General features: G+C 35.3%; 1 protein-coding gene across 3 annotated transcripts in view; it reads left to right on the top strand.

Annotated features, from left to right (window-relative positions):
- LOC145287841 (histone deacetylase 3-like) overlaps positions 1 to 22,679 on the top strand; it is a 653,483-nt gene that overhangs the window by 447,901 nt on the left and 182,903 nt on the right. The window lies entirely within an intron of this gene.

Below are 22,679 nucleotides of genomic sequence, written 5' to 3'. Positions count from 1 at the left end.
AACCAGATGCTAATAACAAACCCCTTTATTATACCTTGCCAGGACCAAGGAAAATAGGGAATTTGTTACAAGTATCTACACCCACTGTTTGAGTATATCATCCTTGTATTCTTGAGATGCTTGAGCAATCCCCCCCACCCAACCATCTCCCATTATAGGACTCTGAGAAGGGTGGGGAGCAAGGATGATGAATCAACATTCATATAAGATGGGCTTTTAAAGTAAACAGACATCCAATAGAGGATAGGTATATAATAACCAATGTTTTGTAGAGTGTTGGGTGCAAAATGTTAACTTAAGTGAGAGATTGGAGAGGTAGGTTAGGTAGGCACACTCTACACCTTAAGAAAAAATAAGGCTTAGATTTGGGTAGCTTTTCCAGTGAAGTCTAAGCTTTTATAGGAGAGAGAGGTTGTAGTCTTCTTTCAAATAACTAAAATAAACTACATTTTTTTTCTTTTTGGGAGAGGGGTGGGGTCTATAAAAAAATGTTATATCCAGTAAAATAAGAATGAGGAATATACCATACCAAAGTGGCAACTCACCCTAGGCAGGTTGAACTAGCTTCCTCTAAAGGAGGAAGGTTCATGGTAGTATGAAAGTCAGACAAGTCCCCAGTTACATGTATATCCCATATCAGGGAAGATGATGACATTAGTTTTTTGCAACTCTTGTAGGGAAGTATGGACTCCTACATGCAGCACCTGGTATTCTCAAATGGTTACCCATCTGGTATTGACTAGGCTCAGCATTGCTTAATTTCAGTGATCTAATGAGAACTAGTGTCAATGTAATTATCTGTATGTCATGAGGAATATAGGTTAGGAATAATTTACATAAGTATAAATGGAATAAACTGGTATAAAATCAATGCGCATTTTTTACTTAAGGTATGGTCTATTCCATCTAATTAAGTAGTTTATAGATGATACAGCAATATACATGTAGGAATTCTAAATTGGAAATTATTGGTAGAAACTAGTAAGATTTTCTTCTTTTTTTTTTAATAATGGAATTTAATAAGAAAAGAAAAAGAATTATAGCCCTTGGATTTTCTTTTTTTTCTTTAGGCTTGTAAAAACAAATAATTGATTGTGAATTACATAATTAGAAGATTATAAGATTCAGGAAATAAATCTAATTATTTAGAATGTTAAGTTTATATTAAGTAGAATTTATACTATCTGTTATAGATTACCTATTCGTCTGGGGTGACAGTTTTTTATATTATGGTTACGGAAAAAACTAACATTTAGCTAGCACATGGTATATTTAGAAACCTTACAAACTAATGATGATATCGTATTTGACCATTCAATAATATTCAACAGTTTATAATCATTATTCTTTAATTTTAGGACTAACAATATTTTCTAAACAGGTATTTCAAACTTTATTGGAATATTGTCCAGTTTTGAGTTCGGAATAAAAAAATTGATGATTTAACTCTACTGGTTAATGTTTTCTTTTTTTTTTTTTTTGTTGTTGTTGGTAGGTTTCTGATTGTAATCTTTAAAATGAGTTTTTGTGCTTTTAACTTGGCATTCTTTTTTTTTTTTTTTTTTTTTTTTTAACCACCGTATTTAATTTTGGAATACTGTCTATTTTTTTGTTAATATTCGGTTGTCTGTGATGAGCAGCCAAATAAACTAAAGACAATATTTTTCGTTGTGAGTGGAGAACTGCATGTAACATGGTAAAGAAGTACAGGATGGAAGGATAAAATTGTCCCCCTAAAGAAAACAACGCTACAGCTTTATTTTAAAACTTTTATTGAAAAAAATCAATTCAGATAACTTGATTATGTAGTAGAGCTGAAACCTATTCATTGTAGCTGCTTTCAGCCTAAATTACCGCCTTGGATCCAGAACTGGGAGCATGCCTTTTTCACAACTGCCGGCAGGAGCTTAGCAAATACTTGACCGATGGCGGCGATCATGCTGGCTTTGGTGTTGTGGGAGGTCATGTTGATGATGTTCTTGATGTATAACCAAAGTAGTCCAGCAGGTTGAGATTGAAAGAAGAGGGGGCAGTGAAAGAAGGGTACAAAGTTTTACCACTCTTTTTGAAGCCAAGCCTGGGTCTCTTTGGATTTGTGGGTCAGCGCTAAATCCATCTGCCGCACCCAGGGTCTGCCAACGCCCACCTGATTGCACCAAGGGATCACCACAGTATTCAGCACATCCAGGTACACTTTGGTATTGACTTTCAAGCTGACTTCAAAGTAGATGAGGTATATTGCAGTTTTTTGCCAAATCTTTGATTAAGGAATCAGATTCGAATCTAAGCTTCGAATGTTATATAGTGATGAGAGAAGGATTACAACACTTTTAATGTACATGCAGTATAGGAGAGAGAATTCAGTTTTGAGGAGGATGCAGCGTGTAAAGTTGAAACTGTGGGTTTCTATGTATGACTAGTAAGATTATTGTGTTAAAGGTTCTGTTTATGCAGGATTTTATATTTCGCCAATATAAAATAGTGGACATGAGGTACATTTTATTTTATAAATGCCGGCACGGGAAGAGGTGTCCTTGGTGGGGTTGGAGTGAGGGAAATTTGGTGTTGAGTAAATTCTTGATTCTTTTAAAAGTTGAAGTTACTAGTTTTAGGTCAGATTTGAATTATTTTTCTAAGGAAATATTAGATTATTAGGGAGAACGATGTAAGATTTATTTTTATCAAGCATGTATGTTATTTGTCCTGGTTGTATTGTGATGAGAAATTTTTATAGTGTTAACTTATGTTTAGTGTTTTTGTAAGTATTCTTAATATAGGTTTCTTTACTACTATGAAGTTGAGAAGAACAGAGAAACAAGCCAAGATCATTCCGAATTTTATTCTGTTGTGGTCAGATATAAGATAATTTTTATTCATTGTTTTCTTTCGACTGAGAAATTTAGTCTGTTTGGAATGTTGTGCAGAGTGATATCAAGGAAGTTGAGGATGTGATTATTTTTAATTTGAAAGTGAATCAAATGATGTGTTCAATATTATTTAGTTTAATATGTCAGCGAGACTAATGTAATGCATCATTATTATATCTAAATTGCATGAGTTTAAAAAAAATTTTTTCTATTACATTTTCACTCCAAGCAAGGCACAGTGCCACTTTGTATTGGGGACATAAGTTGCAGGGCTACTATGTAGGGAGTTGAGCAGCAAGATGTTTGTTTACACTTCTGCATGTCTGTACAGTTGGGAGAGCAGGGACTGGGGAAGAAAGTATTAGAGTAGAAGGCTTTCTGGCATCTAGGGATCTCTGTGTAAGGGTGGGACTTTGCTGCTTGTCGGGTTTCTCGAGGGTATTTCGAGGGAGTACAAGGGCTTGTAGTTCGTCAGAGCATTCACTATTAAAATACTTGTAAAACTAGCAGAGGGATGCAACATTTTATCAATCTTTTTCTAAATTATTTTCTAAAATATTTTGTTTATATAGCTTTACAGTTTGTTTTTAAGTAAAATTAAGAAATTAATTTTAAAAATATCCATATATATCCAAAAGGGTTACTTTTCGGTAGCTTCACCGGTTGTTAACCTAAATTTTCCAAATGTCAGAACAAGGCTCGTCTGCTGGACCTACTTATTTTAGCTTCACCGAATTGTTAATTGCCCACTATTTACTACACTGTTGTAGATTTTCCAGAAATCACGAGTTCCTAATTTCTGTGTTTCAATACATTTTCTGGTGGTTTTGGTATATTCTCTCTTAGTTGTCGCTACATCTTTCTTCTAGCTTCTATAAACTTTTGTCTGTTTGTACTGGACTTATGCCGGATAAATCTGTGGTATGTATGGTAGCTGCACAAGGAGAAGTAAACCATTTCGAAGAGTGGGGTTTACTATAGAACTTCTGTGTAGGAACATGTGCTTCTATTGCTGCATTAAACTATTCAGTGGTCGCACTATTTCACAAGAAAAGAAAAGATATTTCCCCATGAGACATCTGATGTGATCTCTAATGGCATCCTAGTCAGTCTTATTGTAGTACCTTGTCGTTTTGAGCAATGGCTCTTAAACTTGGGGTCGAGAGTGATGTCTATCATTATCACAGCATGATCAGCATTCCTGAGTTGGCAATGGGCATTTGTTACACAATCCTCAGGAACTGTTGTCAGAAATAGATCCAGAAGTGAGGCTTGCTGGTCCTGTCAATCTGGAGATGGTTTGAGAATGTTACTGTCTATGTCAAGGAATGGAATATAGAAAAGTTATGGATGATACTATGAGCTGTATCTGTGTAGTTAGAGAAGCCAAGCCAATTATTGTGGTGGGCGTTAAAGTCACCAAATATATGTATTTGAACACCTATGTCAAGAGAGAGTGCTACATGTATGCAGTCAGAGACATGATTGATTAGAGTACAGTCCTGGGTCGAGAGAGGGCGATAATGAAAATATAGGTAGCTAACGCTATGTTGTAAAGTTAATTTAAAGCACATGAAAGCCTGGTCATCTGATTCTAGTTTAGATTACCTAGTCATGGGGAAGGTGTTATGAATATAGACTTCAAATCTGTGCATGTGTCTGTCAGAGTCCTTATGACAAAGTGGAAGATAACCAGATATGTTAAAGATGTTAGAAGGGATGGAGGAGTGCAACTTAGTTTCACTAAGTGTTAAGATATCCCAGGAGTTTGCTAGGAGAAATGATTCTACATCATCTAAGTTAGTTCTAAGTCCACGGATATTTATAAATGCAAGCCTTGAGGAAGGAGGTGAATCGTTTTTCGAGTGTGTGTTTGGTTTGATCATTATCTTGGATTGAGCTGTCATTTCATTTTATTTCGTAATTTTGATTTAGGGTGAGAGGTTCTAGACAAAGTAGATGTGCATAGCCACCATTATGCAACTTAAGTAGACCATCAGCCAACTCCTCATCCACAGGAATGTGGCCTCAGGAATGCCCATCAGGGATGAGTGCAGGGTCCCTTTCCATGCATGACATGGCACTACAAACACCCTGATATTATACAACTGATGATACAGCAGCTGCTTTAAGTGCTGTCAAATAGTTACGGCTCCTGTACAATCAGTCTGACACTGATACCCACACACCTGTAAGACAAGAGTAGCGCAGTCCAATTATGTTAGCACACATAGTAAACAAGCACCTTCAAAATGCCCAGGTTTAGGTAGCAATACCACCTCATTTTTTTTTTTTTTTTTTAGATCTAATAAACTCAAATCAAGCATTTAATTGGAGAGTAGATAATGCATTGTGGATGTGTTATTGGCAGCTCCAGTAACTCTTGCTTCTCCCTTTTTGTCCCTCAGTCCTCATTTCCAATGAGTGATTTTTCTGACAAAGGGTGAAGAAAAAGCTGCTTTCCAGGTCAGTAGTACTTCGTGAACAGTAGCCTGAGATTTCGGATATTTTCTGTTTCTATGTCTATCCTTGTGGCCATATTACTAGTAATGGTGCTGGAGGTAAACGTTTCATCTGGGCTGACGTTACCTGCCTTATAGTCAGGGACCCGAACCTTGGATTAATCACTAAGAAGGCTGTCCTGTCAGCAGGTGCAAAGTATTGGAGCTGCTGTATTGCCATTTGGTGAATGGATTCTGGACCATGCAGTAATTTATGGTGAGGCCTCTCTATGCTATACTAGTAGGTAACTGTTATGGCTTTACCTTATCATGGGCTTCAAAAAAAAAAAAATCCTGTCTTTTTCTCTCTTACTTTCCCTCTTTGTTCTGCTCTAGCCAAGTCTGTCGACCTGTTTCACAAATCCCAAAACCTCAACATGAAATATCTAAAAAAAAAAAAAAAAAACCCCAAAAAAACACACAAATAAACTTAGAACCCCATCCTCCAAAGTAGACCCCTACTACCATGTCTCCTTCTCCAATATCAGGGGTCTACATTCCAACCTGCCAATTACAGAAGACAAAACTGGACATATTCTTCCTAAGCGAAACTGGCATAGGGCCGACCACTTCCCTAGATGAGTTCAGAATTAAAGGATACTCTAACTTAACATCTAAATCTGACCCTCAAGATCACCATGGGCATGGAATATGTGCCTACATTAGATGACTTTCCATGTGGTAGGAATATCTGCAGAGAAACCCCTAATTTACCTTATATGTGCTTTCGGGTTGCACTTGCTTACACCACCGCATTTATATTTGCCCTCTATCGTCCTCACAACATCAGGGTTAATATCTTTAAGAGTATATCTGAGAAAATTGACCACATTCTGTCTGCTCATCCTTTGGCTAACATTCACATTTGCGGAGACTTCAGTGTCCATAATGTGGAGTGGCTGACCCACTCAAATAAGACAGATGATGAGGGGAGGTCCTCTCATGATTTTGCCATTGCCTATGACCTCGCTCAGATTGTTTACGAACCCACCCGTGTGCCTGTATACAAGCCTTCTAGACTTCCCCTGAGCTATGTTCATGTTCTGTTCTATCTCCTCTGGGATCCTCCGACCACTCGGTTGTATCAATTAAGATAAAAATGAAATGCAATAAGTCTTCAGATATACCTCTCCACCATACTGTATATTGATACTCTATGACTGACTGGGATAGCTTCTGTACATTTATATCTGATCTACCTCTGCATTCCATGTTTAAAAAGGATGTGTCCTCTATAGTATCAGACCTGACCGAATGGTATATTGTAAGCATAGGCCGATTCATACCATCCAAAAAATTCCAAAAAAAACTTACAGCCAGCCATGGTTCTCCCTAGAATGTGCTGCTGCCATCGCACACAGAAATTCCTTTTTCCATAGCTACCAACGTAATAGATGTACTGAGACTAAAGCTGCTTTCAGGACTGCTAGCAATCACTGTAAAAGAGTAATAAAAATGCAAGAAAGCTATATGCTTATCAGTCCGTTAAATCCAAAGTAGCTGAGCAGCGGCTTGGTTCCCACCAGTTTTTGCAAATAGCAAACAATCCTGAACAGAAGCGTGCGCTCTATCCCAACCATCATCAATGGACCTGAGGTCATCTTGTCAGCATCAGACAAGGCCAAACTATTTGCCGAGAACTTTGCAGCTAATTCTACCCTATGCGATGAAGGCCATCAACTCCCCGTATTTCCTCCTATAATAGACAACACACTATGCAACATACAAATATCAGTGCATGAGGTCGCCAAGCTAATCTTGATTCCGGTAAAGCAACTGGCCCTGACGGCATTCCAATTACAGTGCTCAAACAGCTACAACCAGAACTTGCCCCCATACTTACAAAACTCTTTAAGCGTTGCCTTAAAGAGAAGTGCTTCCCAACACTCTGGAAAACCTCATCAATATGCCCTGTGTTTAAGAATTCAGATGATTGGTCATCTTCCTCTCAGTACAGACCAATAAGTCTCCTGTGTGTCATGAGTAAGCTGCTGGAATCCATAAATAAAGAAATAGTTAACTACCTCAGCAGAAATAACCTTCTTAGTGACATGCAATATGGTTGGCGTTCTGCTAGATCTATAGCAGATGTGCTAACAGTTATATCTCATAGGATTAGTGAATCTCTTGACAAAGGCTTCCTTTCTAGGGCAATTGCTCTTGACATATCAAAGGCCTTCGATAAGTTATGGCATAAAGGCCTACTTCACAAGATTTCCAGCTATAGTATAGCTGCAAATGTTTTCTCAATTATTAAATCATTTCTTTCTGATAGGCTCATAAGAGTAGTGGTTTCTGGGCAGAAATCTGAGGCCCACAGTATTAATGCTGGAGTTCCTCAGGGATCCATCCTAGGCCCAACGCTCTTCCTGATCTACATCAATGATCTCCCAAAACACTTACTTAAATCATTCGTTGACATCTATGCTGATGACAAGACCATCTATGGCAACACATCAAAGGTCGTAAATGACAAAGTTCTCTCTAATTCTCTCTCCTCTGATCTTGAACGCGTGGCACAGTGGGGAAGAGGTGGCTGGTTACTTTTAATGCATCTAAGACCAAGCTTCTCTCTTTACATCATCAACACTCTGATCCCCATCTGGCATCAATTGAAATGGATGGTTCTCGTTTTGGGGAGGCTCCCTGTATTGACAAGTTTCTGGGTTTGACCTTTATTCCTAATCTGAAATGGAACACGTACATCAGGTCTGTTGCCAAAGTTGCTGGGAAAATGGTGGGATCCTTCTACCGCTCCAGAAGATATATCACTGCTGATGCAATTCTCTATCTATATAAAAGCTAAGTATGTCCAAGGATGGAGTTCTGCTGCCACATCTGGGCAGGAGCTGCTAAAAACAGCCTATCCTACCTTGGCAGAGTACAAAATAGACTTTGTGGCTTAATGGGGATGCCCTTTTCTCTTCCCTACAACCTCTCTCCCACAGAAGAGACGTTGCGAACCTGTCTTTTTTTTTATCGTTATTTCCACGGCAAGTGCTCGTCTGAGCTCCAATCTCTGATCCCCCCTCGCCAATCTTTCACAATAAACACCTGTCTAGCTGAAATCACTGTCAATAATTTTCTCCACTGTGCCTAAATCAAAACGTAGATTCCATGAACAAAACTTCTTTCTTAGAAGTGTACGCCTGTGGAACTCTGTTCCGTCTGCCTGCTTCCCACCTGACTACAGCTTGGTAGTCTTCAAGTCCAACATAAACAAATTCCTGATGAACCACCCCTTAAGTAAGACACTTTATCAAATCTCCAATACCAACGATTACTATGATACTATCCCATTGATTACTGTACACGCAATAACCCTTATCCCCGAGTGGCTTCCGGGCCTTAATAAGTGGTGACCACCGTGTAAAAAAAAAAAAAAAAAGGAGCATTAATGAAAAGAGCATAAAAAAACAAAGAAATAATATCTTTAGTTTTTTAAAATCGGAGTTCACTGAACATTTTGCTTTCAGTCCTATTCAAATGCATATAAGCTTGTGACTGAAAATGGTAGGAAATCTTAATTTACAGACTAACCAATCTTTAAAAATCTATGTCTTCAGATCTTTTTAAGATATTATGATGATATTTTGAACATATTATCATAATACCCTGAAGGTTCAGTTGGCGTTATTTATGACCATCTCACTTGGTAACTTATGGACTAATTAACATTTTTCAGTTTCATTTTAACGGCTTTACGTAGAAACATCATAAAAACAGCTAAGAAAAATAATAAGGCTTTTTGATCATAGGAAGTATTATTCTGATAGACATTATCATTTGCCATTATCATATCATGAAAAATACAAGATGACGACCGGGAAATCCAAAATGCCACCACAACATGATTCAAAGAAATTAACAAAATATGGCTTGTAGCTTATCAAATTAAAGAAAATTTTGTACAGATCAGAATTATGTTTTCAAGTATATTAAACTAATTAGCATACTAATTAGCATAATTAAGTTTCATTTTAACGGCTTTAAGTAGAAGCATAAAAAAAACAGTTAGAAAAATGGAAGGTAAAACTGTATCATCATGCGAAATGTTATTCTGATGGACTTTATCATTTGTCATCATTACACCGTGAAAAATCCAAGATGGCCACCATAATCCTATTGAAAGAAATTATTTTAAAAAAATATGGCTTGTAGCATATCAAATGAAAGGAAATTTTGTGCAGATTACAATTATGTTTTCAGGTACATTAAACTAATTAGGATAATTAAATTTCATTTTAAGGACTTCAAGTTACCGTGACAATTATCGGGTGAGTTTCTACCATTATTTTGTATAATTTTTATTTTTAAGTCATTGTTGAGACTTCCAGAGACATCGCGGTCATTTTTTCTTGTTCTCATGCAGCGCTTAACACTACTTGTTTTTTGAACAGAATAAACATTTCCAACGCCAAAAATTTATCGAGGTAGGTAGAAGAGTAACTTGTCTTTGGCAATATTTATTTGCTATATATTTGTTTTTTGACTACTTTTTCATACCTCTGTGGATTATAAAACAAACCCAATAAATGTTATCATAGGTAAGGGAAGTTATTCTTTTACTTAACTGGATAAGTGTTTTGTGTTCAAAAGTGTTTTTATCTAATTTAAAAAACAATGTTCATTGTCGGTCATTCTCTTTCAAAGAATTTATTTTTTTTAAAATATTCTTTTCCTTTCTATAATTAAAAATTTATCTTTTCTAAATAATAACAAAAATAAAAAAAATGAGTAAGTTATGTTCATAAGTTAGTTGACGAACATTTTGTTTACAAATGTTTTATGCACGTCATGACAAAAATTTTCACGTTTATATGCGTTTGTCACTACTCTCGATGCCTGCATAAAACGTTTTTATTCAATTTTTTTCAAACTTTAGGACAAAAGAAATTAATATATTGGCTATTAAATAACGTATGAACACAGTTTCTATCTTTACTTATCTTTGTATTATAAAGTATCAACTTTGAGATGTTTTATCGTGATATGAAAAGCAAGAAGAACAACAACAACAACAAAAATGCTTGTTGTCGGTTATTTTTTTTCAAAGAGTTTATTTTTCAGAAAATATTCTTTTTCTTTCCATAATTAAAAACTTGTTTTCTAAATAATAACAAAAATAAAAAAAATGAATACTTTATGTCTGTAAGTTAATTGACAAACATTTTGTTTACTGATTTTTTTGTGCGCGTCACGGCACACAAAATTTCTCACATTTATATGCGTTGGTCTCTATTTTTAATGATGCCTGCATAAAAAGTTTTTATCCAATTCTTTTCAAATTTTAGGACAAAAGAAATTAATATATTCGCTATTTAATAGCATTTGAACACAGTTTCTATCTTTACTAATCTTTATATTACAAAGCGTCAACTTTGAGATATTCTAACTTTTGACTGGAAAGACGTACGTGTTGTATTCAAATTCTGTAGCAAAGACAATTCTTTTCCCTGATTAGCTAAAACGACTAGAAACATCATCAATGGGTACAACTTCAGCTTTGAGTAATTATGTGAACACACCCTGACCGGTTATTTGTAAAAAGTGATCTACTGCCAGCGGGTATGCTATATTGGCATGTTCCATCAAATTTAAATAGTGATTTCTTTGAATATACAAATCACAAAAAAAATATATTAAAATACCATTTTAAAGTAAATTTTATTGTGAATCTAGTTATGTAAATTTTATTTTGATGAACATAGGAGAAATGTACTTATTACTGATTTAAAGAGGAGTAGTGTAAAATTAAGTAGAAGTGTGTGCTTTGTCCAGTGCTGAATGTTATGGTCTCTGGGATTGCTAGTTTAGGAGAAGGGAATGAGGCAGATGTGAGGGTACTGCATTCAATACCCTAGTCAGGAAACAAGGCTAAGTACTGGGTGTCTCTAATGAGTCCCTGTGATCGCATCTCTGCTCTTGGCTAATAGGCAAAGGAGGAGTATGGAAGCCGATCGATAAGCAGAGCCTATATACTCCTTAAGTAGTTTGGGTTTGCACATCGGTAATTTGATAGAATCGGCTGCTCTAGGGAGATTTTCAACCAGGACTAAGGAGGCCTCCCTCTCCCATTTTGTGTCAAGATGTATTAGGTCAGTGGCACAGGTTTACATATCGGTGTTTTCCTTCTCCTAGATGGATGACCTGACCATATCTACAGGTCCATCAGCACTGAGAATGTTATCCCTACGTCTGGTTTCAAAACCAGGTATTTCTTCGCCCTTGCATGGGTAGTTAGGATTAATAAAGTTAGTATCAAAGATAATTAGTATCTGCTTTGAAGTTACACTCCTCAAGATTTAAAATTCAGAGTTTTGAGGTAGGATGGATTTGGAGGGGGCCATTCTCTAAAAATTCCAGGAAAAGACACGTAAGGACTCTGAGGGAACCAATGGATAAATCAGGTTTTTGTGGTTTTCACACATCCTGTCTCCACAGCATTTCATTTTATGACATCTATGAGGATAAAATACACTGTTATATATATACATATATATATATATGTATATGATATGAGGTGTATAAAGTAAAAACAAGATTATCATGCATGTTTTGATTTTATCATGGTCTGCGTGAAAATGTATGTAGTCATTTGTGTGTGTAGTTTTGCTGTGTACTTATGTAACCAGATGTGCGCGGCCTTGACGTATCGCCGACTCCCAACGTCGTGCATCGTGGATTTTTCATTCAACTATCTCTCATGACCGGATCGTCATTTTCTCGCTGGTGACAGTCGATGGGAACACGCATGGTTTCACAAAAGTAGAAATATAATAAATCGTGGAACAAATAAAGGAAAAACACAAACGCCAATGTTCACATATAAATTGACTGTTTAACTTGTGTGTGTGTGTGTGTGTCTTCTCTCCGTTCTATCGATGTTACATTCCTTTCTATTTCTGTTTCACAGTCAACTCTAAAACTGTCCAACTTCCATCCGCCACGACAGGCATCTAGTTGTCAACTAACTATCTCCTCTACGTTGGTATCTGAGGTTACCCCTCGTACCGGAAACTGCCCTTCCCTGTTTTATCTGTAGGTTTCTATTGTCATGTCAATGCTAAAAAGCTTGATCTAAAAATACCTAGAAATTCGTTGTTTGTTACTTCCTATCTATTGTTTCCTATTCCTTTGTCTATTGCCCCCCTCTCAGCACTTAGTGACTCAAGTCCACCGCAGGTCCACATTATAAAAGTGATAAAAAATAACACACCTCCCATGCCCAACTTGTCATTTATTACATAAATTACAAAAACACAAAATTATATTAACATAAATTACGTAAAATTCATACATATTACATAAATAATGAAACATCAGAGATATGTCCTTCATTTCAAAAACAGAAACAACAAAATAGAAATTCGGCATATCATTTTCAACCCAGGACCACATGTGTGCATCTAACTCTCTCAGTATTCCAGGGGTATTTGAATACCCTTAAAAAAAAAACTCTGCAAAGCAATTCCTTTTTTCTTTTTTTTTTTTTGACTGGCTCCAGACAATTGGTACAGCTTCTCATACCAGAGAGGGAAAATCAACCTCGCCCCTCCATCGAGGTAAAAAAAAAAAACAGAATGAATTTTAACCACCACCGAACCTGGCTGGTCTCTCGCCATCTGTTTTTTTTCCTGTAACATTATTAAGAAAAACAAGTAACATTTTTATCAACACTAAATTTCTTTTCTACTGTTTCTGTTTTCGACAACACTAAAACAAGGGTATAGTTCAACACAATAAAACCCACAACCTGACAAAAAATAGCATTTAACAATCATGAGTCTCTTTTTTTTTCTTTCAAATTTTTCTCATTTCTTGTACTAATCAATTAAGAAGTCCCTGTGCAATTTTGAACGCAAGAAACTTATATAATCTTCATCGTAAGAAATATATAAAATACATTTCATGGAAGCAGTTCTTTTTTTTTTTGTTTGTTTTAAACACATGACCAAAATGTTTTTCTTTAAAATCCAGATAAGTCTCTTTTCTTTCTCCTTTTCTTTTTAACAACAATTGAAATATAAAATGTGTATGCATGTGTACAGAAAAATTTGTTTAAACAGTCCATTTTTTTTCTATAAACGACAATTTTAATAAAAAGAAATTTTCACTGTGACTCTTCTTTTCTTTATTTTTTTTTGAAGTGAAGGGCCTTCTCTCTTCCCCTCTGCACAGATCATCGGCTTGCGTCTCCTAATTTTACCCCCCTCCGTGAATCATGAACAGTGATAAAAAATAACATTAAAATTCTAAAGTTCTTGACTGACTTCACCCCAATCGCGTCAACCTTGATCCTCACCAGTAATTCATTCTCCAAATATTAAGCTTTCATGTATCCACATTCTTGACGTATGTTAAATACATCCACTCTCTAAATACAATTTCTCAATGATTCTTCATCTGCCATCGGATCATAGAACCGACGTTACCCACGTGCCAGTGTGTCATATCCCTAACTATCTGAATTCCTTGATGCTTCTTTTCCTGCATCCCACAAAAACTCATGTTCTGTTTTCCGCCAACAACCTGGCCAAGTCGAATCACCATGACTTAAATTTTTTTCGAACTATCGCCCCAACCACCATCAGCTAGTACGCGACCTAAGACAAATCCCCGTTCCCACAACAGATGAAGTTCTCAGGAAATTCCTTAAATCGACAAACATCTCTCATAAAATGTGTTATGCTACTAGAAGTCCTCGTAAACCGTGAGTGAAAAGACGGGAGAACACCACATCGCCACAAATATAGAAGACCTCTATATGGACAAAAATTGAAATGTTTAGCAATTCCCGTCCTAGGCTTACATTTCTACAAATAACAAAATGATGCACCGCCATGCTCTCTGATGCCACTTTAACACCGAGTGAACGCAATCTGTGCATCAGGAGTTGATACATGTGGCCACATCTTATGTTCCTAGTCAACACGTGAGGAGAAAAGACTTCACAATATGTGAATTGCTCCCCTCACTTTTAAACTCCTTCAATACAAATCACTATTTAATATCAAACTTTCCCGAAATAATTATCACCTCTTAGGCTCCCCTCACTCATGGGGGGTGTTCACACCAGCGTATTGATCTCCCCCACCCCCGTCCCTGCTCTCACCACTTGGAACGACCTTCCAACAGAGAGGAAAAAAAAATCTAGAGAAAAAGATCCATCCTTAAAAAATGATCAACGAAAGAGAAAAAAAGACATGTATACAAAAAGAACAACATTCTTTCTTTCTTAAAAAAACAGCACAGTTTCTCCTTTCCAAGCATGAATGTAAAAAATAGAGAAACTGCGACGAATCCCACTATATTAAAAAAAAAAAATCAAATTTCTATTCAGAGTTGTGCGTGACGCCACGCTCACCCTACATCTTTTTTTTCAACTACCATCTTTCCCATTGAACTAAGCTTCTCCATTCAACATTTTCCATTGTGGTCGCCAATCTCCTGACACCCCTCTTTCTTTTCTTCTATCTCGGCTGACTTCCTCCACCCCCGTCACTCCCTTTTTTCCATTGTCCGGTCGCTTCTACCTGATTTCCACTCTGTCTTCTTCAAATGCACCGCTGCTACGACGCCCTTCTTTCTCTCCCTCTCTCAATGAATCATGGAAAACCTGTATTCGCACATGTTTGAGGCAAGAAAATATACGTCTACACATGCTACCAAAACTAAACAAAAAAAGCTAGAAAAATAGTTCATCAAAATGGAAAAATTAATTGGCTTAATCTGCCGATTTTTTTTCATCTCACATTTCCCTTTTTCCTCGATTTTCTTTCCCTCCTTCATTCGCAATCGCTTTACTTGTTTTGCTTTTCTTCACTTTTTGTGTGCTATGTTTTGTTTGCTTTTTTTTTGTATGAATTCAGCTGTCTCAATCTTTCCTGCGTTTTCTCTCTCTCTTTAAGTCTATTACGCGAGCGCTCTTGTTTTTTTTCTTTTTTTTGTCTATCCGTGTTTTTATTTTTTTAGTTTGTTTAGTTTCTCCTTTTTCGAAATGAATTCAGCCGTTTCAATTATTTTCTCCTGCGTGCCCCTTTTCGTCATGAAATCCCCCAAAGGTCGGATCTCCGGTCTGACGGCATCATTTGTTACCAGACGTGCGCGGTCGTGATATATCGCCGACTCCCAATGTCGTGCATTGTGGATTTTTCGTACAACTATTCCTCTTATGACCGGATCATCATTTTCTTGCTGGCGACTGTTGATGGGAATGCACGTGGTTTCACAAAAGTAGAAATATAATAAATTGTGGAACAAATAAAGGAAAAACACAAACGCCAATGTTCACATATAAATTGACTGTTTAACTTGTGTGTGTGTGTGTGTGTGTCTTCTCTCCGTTCTATCGATGTTACATTCCTTTCTATTTCTGTTTCACAGTCAACTCTAAAACTGTTCAACTTCCATCCGCCACGACAGGCATCAAGTTGTCAACTATCTCCTCTACGTTGGTATCTGAGGTTACCCCTCGTACCAGAAACTGCCCTTCACTGTTTTATCTATAGGTTTCTATTGTCATGTCAACTCTAAAAAGCTTGATCTAAAAATACCTAGAGATTCATTGTTTGTTACTTCCTATCTATTGTTTCCTATTCCTTTGTCTATTACCCCCCCTCTCAACACTTAGTGACTCAAATTCACCTCAGGTCCACATTATAGTATCACAGCTAGATTGTTTTTAGATTTGATTATGAATATATCCAGAAATGGTATTTCCTGTTTCATGTATAAACTTAATTTGTTTTTAAGTTTTCTTATTTGAGTATATCAAGAAGGAAAATTAAAATGTTATCAATATAGCTAAATTATTCAGCGTTTTGTGATAAGCTAAATTGGCCAGATTACAGAAATCATCAGAATAGTACTCCACTAAAATATATAAATTGTTCAATTGGGAAACTTTGACTACAATTGAAAGCTATTCCTAAGTCTGATCTTCAGTAGGCTTCAATACAAAGCTGTCACTGCACATTTTCAACTTGAAATTAAAAACCATTTCAATTGTCTCTCACTGCCTGATCTTAAACTATCATTAGAGAAGCATTAGTCTGTCTTTAGCTTCAAATCATGTGGACTTGATCTTATACCTTTTATATCAGTAAAGAAATGCTCTACAACAAATGACTTTCTAAATTTCACTTCTCTAATAGCTGGAAAATGACCTCTATAGTTTCAGTTTTTAAGAATTCTAGTGAAAGAATTGACCTTCAAAATTATCACCTTATCAGTCTCCTCCCTCACTTCATTAAAATCTTTGAATTGTTAATCTAATTTAGCATCATTCTGCTATCTTGTTAATGTGAAACTTCTTTTGACTGATATCCTAATAGTCATCTTTGAACATTTATACCATAAACTGGACAAGGCAAGTGAAGCTAAAACTGTAGTGCTTCATCTATCTAAGCCCCTTAATAACTTCTGGCATGGAGTTTTTCTCATAGAAATTAATTTACATGGTATTACTGGACAAATATTTAATACTAGCAGTGCTCGCTAACTGATGTTGCCCAGTGGAAGCGCCCCCCCCCATTAATAAAATTATAGTATGGTGGTGGTTGTTGTTGTTCCCATACTCCCAACCTCCTCATGTTATGAACACCTTTCAGAATGTCAAGAACAGGTGAAGAGAGGTGGTATAGTAAAGGTATTGAGCAACCACCAGCCATAAAAAAAAAAAATTTTTTAAATAGCAGCGAGGAGAAAAAAGAAAGAAAAAAATTAGAGGCAGTAGGTAGCCTGAAAAAAAAAATCCATTTAGCCGTCAAAGCTGTCGTAATGTAGACTGGTTACTTACCATGTTCCACGACTAAAAATAGTTTGTTTCAAAGTTTTATTAAGAAGCAGAAATTTATTTACGAATGAAAACATAGAATCCTATCCTAAGGAAATGAAACAAAACTTCTTTTGTGTATTTATCATTTATTATATTTTGTATTAACTGCAACACTTGGTTTCGGTTATTTCACCGTAACAAAAAAAAAAAAAAAACCTAAAAAAAAATTTTTTTAAAACACCTCAAAAACAAATAAAGGTTTTTCAGATCATTTCAATATCAAAAAAAAATAAATAAAAAGAAAAAAAAATCAAAAAGAAAAAAATCAATAATAATAATTAAAAAAAACCCAAAAAAAACAGTAATTTGGTTGGGTATGAATAGAATGTTTTAGTTTGTTTTTTTTTCTTTTTTTTTTATAAATAGCAAAACATTAAACAAATTCTGACTTGTTGATCATACAGGTTATCATACTATCATGATCACATATGTCAACCAAATTCTCTCCCATATGTTTTTGTTGTGACACTTATTCCACCAAATGATTTAGGTGTATAAATGAAAGTTTTGCACTATAACCAAACAAAAAAGTCAAGAAATATTAGCATTACAAGTTGATTTCTTTTCTTTTTAGATAATTGTTATTTTATCAACTTACATGAAAAGAGCTATGTAAAAGATGCTTAAAACCGTTTGAATTATGCAAATACCATCAGTACTTCAAAAGTTTATGAGAATTTTAAATGCCAAAATTTATGCTTTTCCGTGGACATTTTTCTTTAGAAGAAGTCAGCTAAATTACGGACTTGAACATTTCAAGAAATTTGGTAATTTTGCCACCATTTATTTATTTTTCAAGCTATTCTCATGAAACTTGGCACTCTTATGAAAACTTGTGTGCTCCTTCTGATTATGCAGTCAAATTTGATACAACTCTTTACCATGTAGCCATGAATTATAAATTAAGATGTACAAATTTCAATTTTTTTTAAACTGGCACATGGTATCATACCAGTGGGTGTCTATTCATGAACAAAACTAAGTATTATAGTGGTATTTAAATATAGCTTTATTAAGAGCAGGCATTTTCCTGCTCCTCACGAAAGGAGAGTTTAATCTTGGGTGTAGCCATTGAATGCCTAAAGAGCATTCATGGCCGGTATTTACTACTCCCCTTTAAGAAAAAAAAAAATTGAGTAGATATGAATTAATCTCAGAAATAAATTGAAGAAAACTTTTCATATAGATTTTGGATTTCTGTAAAAGATGGAAATTCCCATAGTTGACCAGAACTTATGCATTTTGGGACCAGTCCAATTGTTAATTTTGTAAATCCTCTCTATCTGGCCCAAAATATACCCCTATTTTCTGAGATGCAACCATAAATCGTACTTTATATGAATCTTCGATGTAGCTTTCACAGTACCAGGATACCAGGAATCCTGATAAGCAAGAACTATATATTCATCAATTGATGGTAATTTTTGTCATTTCTATTCTGTTGTTTTACTGAAAATTCAATTATGTAAAGAAAGAAATAAAACTAATTTTTTTACTTTGTTTCCACCTTAACATTTAAAATGATTACTTTTACTGGTTTTAAGGTATGCTGAAAACGAATATCACGTTTAAATTTTCTGCAAATAAGTAGTTTTCCGGATATTAAACAATGTCATTTTTATGTTATTGCTGATAGCCATCTTGGTATGCACGAGCGCAACCCCGAGAAACTATGCATAAACGTGCGTACCAAGATTGCATAAGAAATGACATTGCTTAATATCCGGAAAGCTACTTATTTATGGAAAATTTAAATGCGATATTAGTTTTCAACATACCTTAAAACCTTAAAAGGTAGTTTAAAAGAAAACTGTTAAGGTGGAAACAAGATAAAAATTTTAAAAATGCATCACAATGAAATTCTTTATACTGAACCGCCTAATTATTATTATTTATTTATTTATATTTAGATATAAAAAATGGGTTTGTTTTACAGATTCGAAAAAATGGTCTTGACAATGAATTAAAAATAAATTCAAGTTTCACAATATATTTTATTTAATTGTTAGGTGAAAGTACAGAATAGTTAACAAAACACCCTTCCTTCCCCATGTTAGGAATAGGTTTCTAAATAATAACATTATTATTTCAGCATGGTAGCATAAGTGCACAGGTACCTTTTATTTATTTGTTTTGGTTTGTTTTTTTGACCACTAATAAACACAATTCACCTTAAGTACAAGTAAAAAGTTATGAATACCATGATAACAGAAATGCATGTACTTAGTACATTTTTTTGTTTTTGAACGCTTTTAGTACATGTGTACTAAATGCGTTAAAAACAACAAAATAGTGTTGTTTAGAAATCAAATTTGAAAAACTTGAAAATAATTTTGTAAGTTGACAAACTGAGAATAAACATGAAACTTTTTTCTGCTTTCGTTTTGAAAGCAAAAAAAAAAACGTTTTCTATTTTTAAGAGAATACAAACTCGTTAATACGTTGACTGTAGGCAGCTCAGCACTGGTTAGCGCATTAGCGCATAGTGAGCTGTTTTCCCTTTAAGCAAATTTGAATTTCTATAAAAAATAGCATTTTAAAGAAATTTCCACACAATTAACAATTATCAAATATTTACACATTTATTTATACATGAAAATATTTCTGAAACTATTATCTATATGAAAGTGGATGATATATACCAATTTATCTTATCCATTTTGAAATATTCTTTGTCAACTTTGCTTGGTCGTAACTTTGCTTCCTGTGGTCGTAAAAATATACATCAAAATCCAGTAGAGATGGATTTCTATGCTCATATAGCCTGTAAAATTTCAGCCATAGCCAATTAAATTTAACCTCGCACGTGTGTATCCAAACGTAACGTATGAAATGTAAACATTGAAAAAACAGTTTCCCTTTTTGCTGTCATCATTTCTTACCGTTTTTTTTTTCATTTTTAACTTGGAGCATAAAAACATTGAACGCATAAAAGAAAAATAAATTAACATCATTGGAATGATTATTCTATTCTCTTTCCATCAATGTAATTGTTTTAAAAATTGACCCACAAATAAAAAAGATATGACTTGTAATATTGCCAATGTCCACGAAAATACAGATTACGCTTGTAATGCTAGGAGTACACATGCAGGTTTGGAAACCACTTGCGAATTTAAAATTCCCTTGTTACTCACTCCAATGAGTTCACTACCATGAATACAGCATCCACCACGATATCTGACATGCTTGCTGTCCCAGCACTTCGAGTGACAAATCAGCAAACTGGATTATTTCCTCGCCACCAAACTCTCGATTTTGCAAGCTGGAATGTCCAGACGGTGGAGTCTGAAGAAATAGCAGCATCCACAGCTTTTGCCCTCCATCAGTACAAAGTTAACATCATTTGCCTTTCAGAAGTCATTCGCAAACACAGGCAATAGATCCTTGAAAGTTTCTCAAACAAATGTCATATCTATCACAGCCGTCCCACTGACAACTTTGGACGTCATAGCATTGCACTTGGTCCAAGCAATCAAGCGAATGATGCGCTCCTTGCCTGGGATTCGATTCTTGTCTGCATAGCCCAAATACGTTTATGGTGCACATTACTAAACATATGTCATCGCAGTCTACGCTTCTACACTCGATGCCACCGATGACATTAAAGATGTCTACTATGATAGTCTCCAGGTTATAAATAGAATACCATCATGAGATCCTGTAGTCCTAAGTTATTTTAATGTCTACACAGGTGTTGGAGACACTAATATGAGGCACATTGTTTTGCTATCGGGAATCACTGTTCAAACAGAATGTCTCATTGATTTTGCAGCAATAAATCAGCTTTCAATCTCAAGCACCTGTTTTCAACATTCCAAACACCACTTTGTGATTTGGTACTCAAATGATGGTGTCACTCAAAACCAAATTGACCACATTCTCATCAGGTTTCACTTGGCGTCTAGCATGCTCGACTCGACAGTATTCGGGATGTGGTGAGCTTGTTGGAAAGAACCAGCCCAAACTGACGTTTCGTCATCCTATTTGACTTAATGTCCATTTTACATGCTGCCATCTGTTGAATGGTAAATGCAGAAACCGTGACCAACATTTAAACTCTTCTGCGAATCATTCACAGATAAAATGAATTGAAACAAAAACATTAAAGATACTTCCAAGGCTGCTATAAAGTAGGTGGCTCCCTCTACTGTCCTAAAATAACTTCTTATACTTATCCTTTACCTCTACAAAGCCCACCATTGTGCATGGAGTATTGTTGTCACATCTGAGCTTGTACATCAACCACTAGTGTCTTAGACAGGGCCCAAAAAAGAGTAATCTAATAGATCTGACACTATCTACCAAGCTCCAACCCCTGTCCCATCACTGTAATGTTGCATCCATCATTGTTTTACAAGTACTTCAATGGAATGTGCTCTGACGACCTTGCTGCTCTGGTTCTCCCTTGACAATCAACTAAATCCCATCCCTTCACTGTAAAGATCTCCAGATTCCAGAAGGTGTTCTTTCTGATAGTTCTTTCCTCTAACTGCTAGCCTTTGGAATTCTCTCTTTGTTCTCTGTTTCTGTGACTGTACCAATATGCAGGAATTTAAATGTAATGTGAACAAACATATCACTGCAGGACTCCTCACTTATGATGTCCCTATGTTTATGGCCCCAAATTTGCAGTTACTCCTTATAAGTGGTAACATGCCTTGTTTTGGTGTGAATTAAAGCATGTAAAAAGTGAGAATATAAAGTAATATTTTGGGGACATTGTTTTGATCAGGTGTCATCATCCTATTTGACTTAATGTCCATTTTACATGCTGTCATCTGTTGAATGGTAATATGCAAACACACAATCTTTATTATAACCTGTATACTCATCCTGAGGTGGGTTTTTAAAAATTGAGATACTTGGACCCTTCAATATGTGGAAGAGGTTGTGGTTTAATACTTATGGTCTAAATATCAAGTAAATTGTAAATATTTGTATTGGATGGATAGTTTTTAAAAATATATGATCTCATTGCTGACTACCAATGAGAACGCATCATATCATTTATTTCAAAGTAGGCATTTTTGAAAAATGTATTGTTTTTGTAACTATAAAATTGAAATAACATTTTATTTTTTAATTCTGATAATTTGTTTGTTTATTAGTTCTGTCCCCTCTTTAAAATGTTAATGTGAAAGAACTTAAAAATCACTTTTATTATAGCTGGAACATACTTCACTGGAACTTTACTATAACTTTAAAATTAGCTGACATCTGTTTAGATTCTGATGCTGTGACATAAAATCCAATACTGCGATATCATATTCAGTTGCTTATTTTTTTTATCTGCTTATTATTAAAACGAGGATGATGCAAGCTGTTGAGCATTTTAAAGTGAATTAGTTATAATTTTAATATTAGCATGGGTGCTTGGCGTTGCCCGGTTGTTTGGAGGTGTATATTGAGGAAAATAAAAAAAAAGTGGTAGTAGGAAGACAGGCTCGAACCCGTACCACAAAGGAGGAA

This window comes from Euprymna scolopes, chromosome 11 (genome assembly GCF_053919585.1).
Source record: "Euprymna scolopes isolate OS-2025 chromosome 11, ASM5391958v1, whole genome shotgun sequence".
NCBI classification, from domain to species: Eukaryota; Metazoa; Mollusca; class Cephalopoda; order Sepiida; family Sepiolidae; genus Euprymna; species Euprymna scolopes.
Note: the sequence above shows the minus strand (reverse complement) of the source record. Positions and strands in the feature narration are given on the sequence as shown.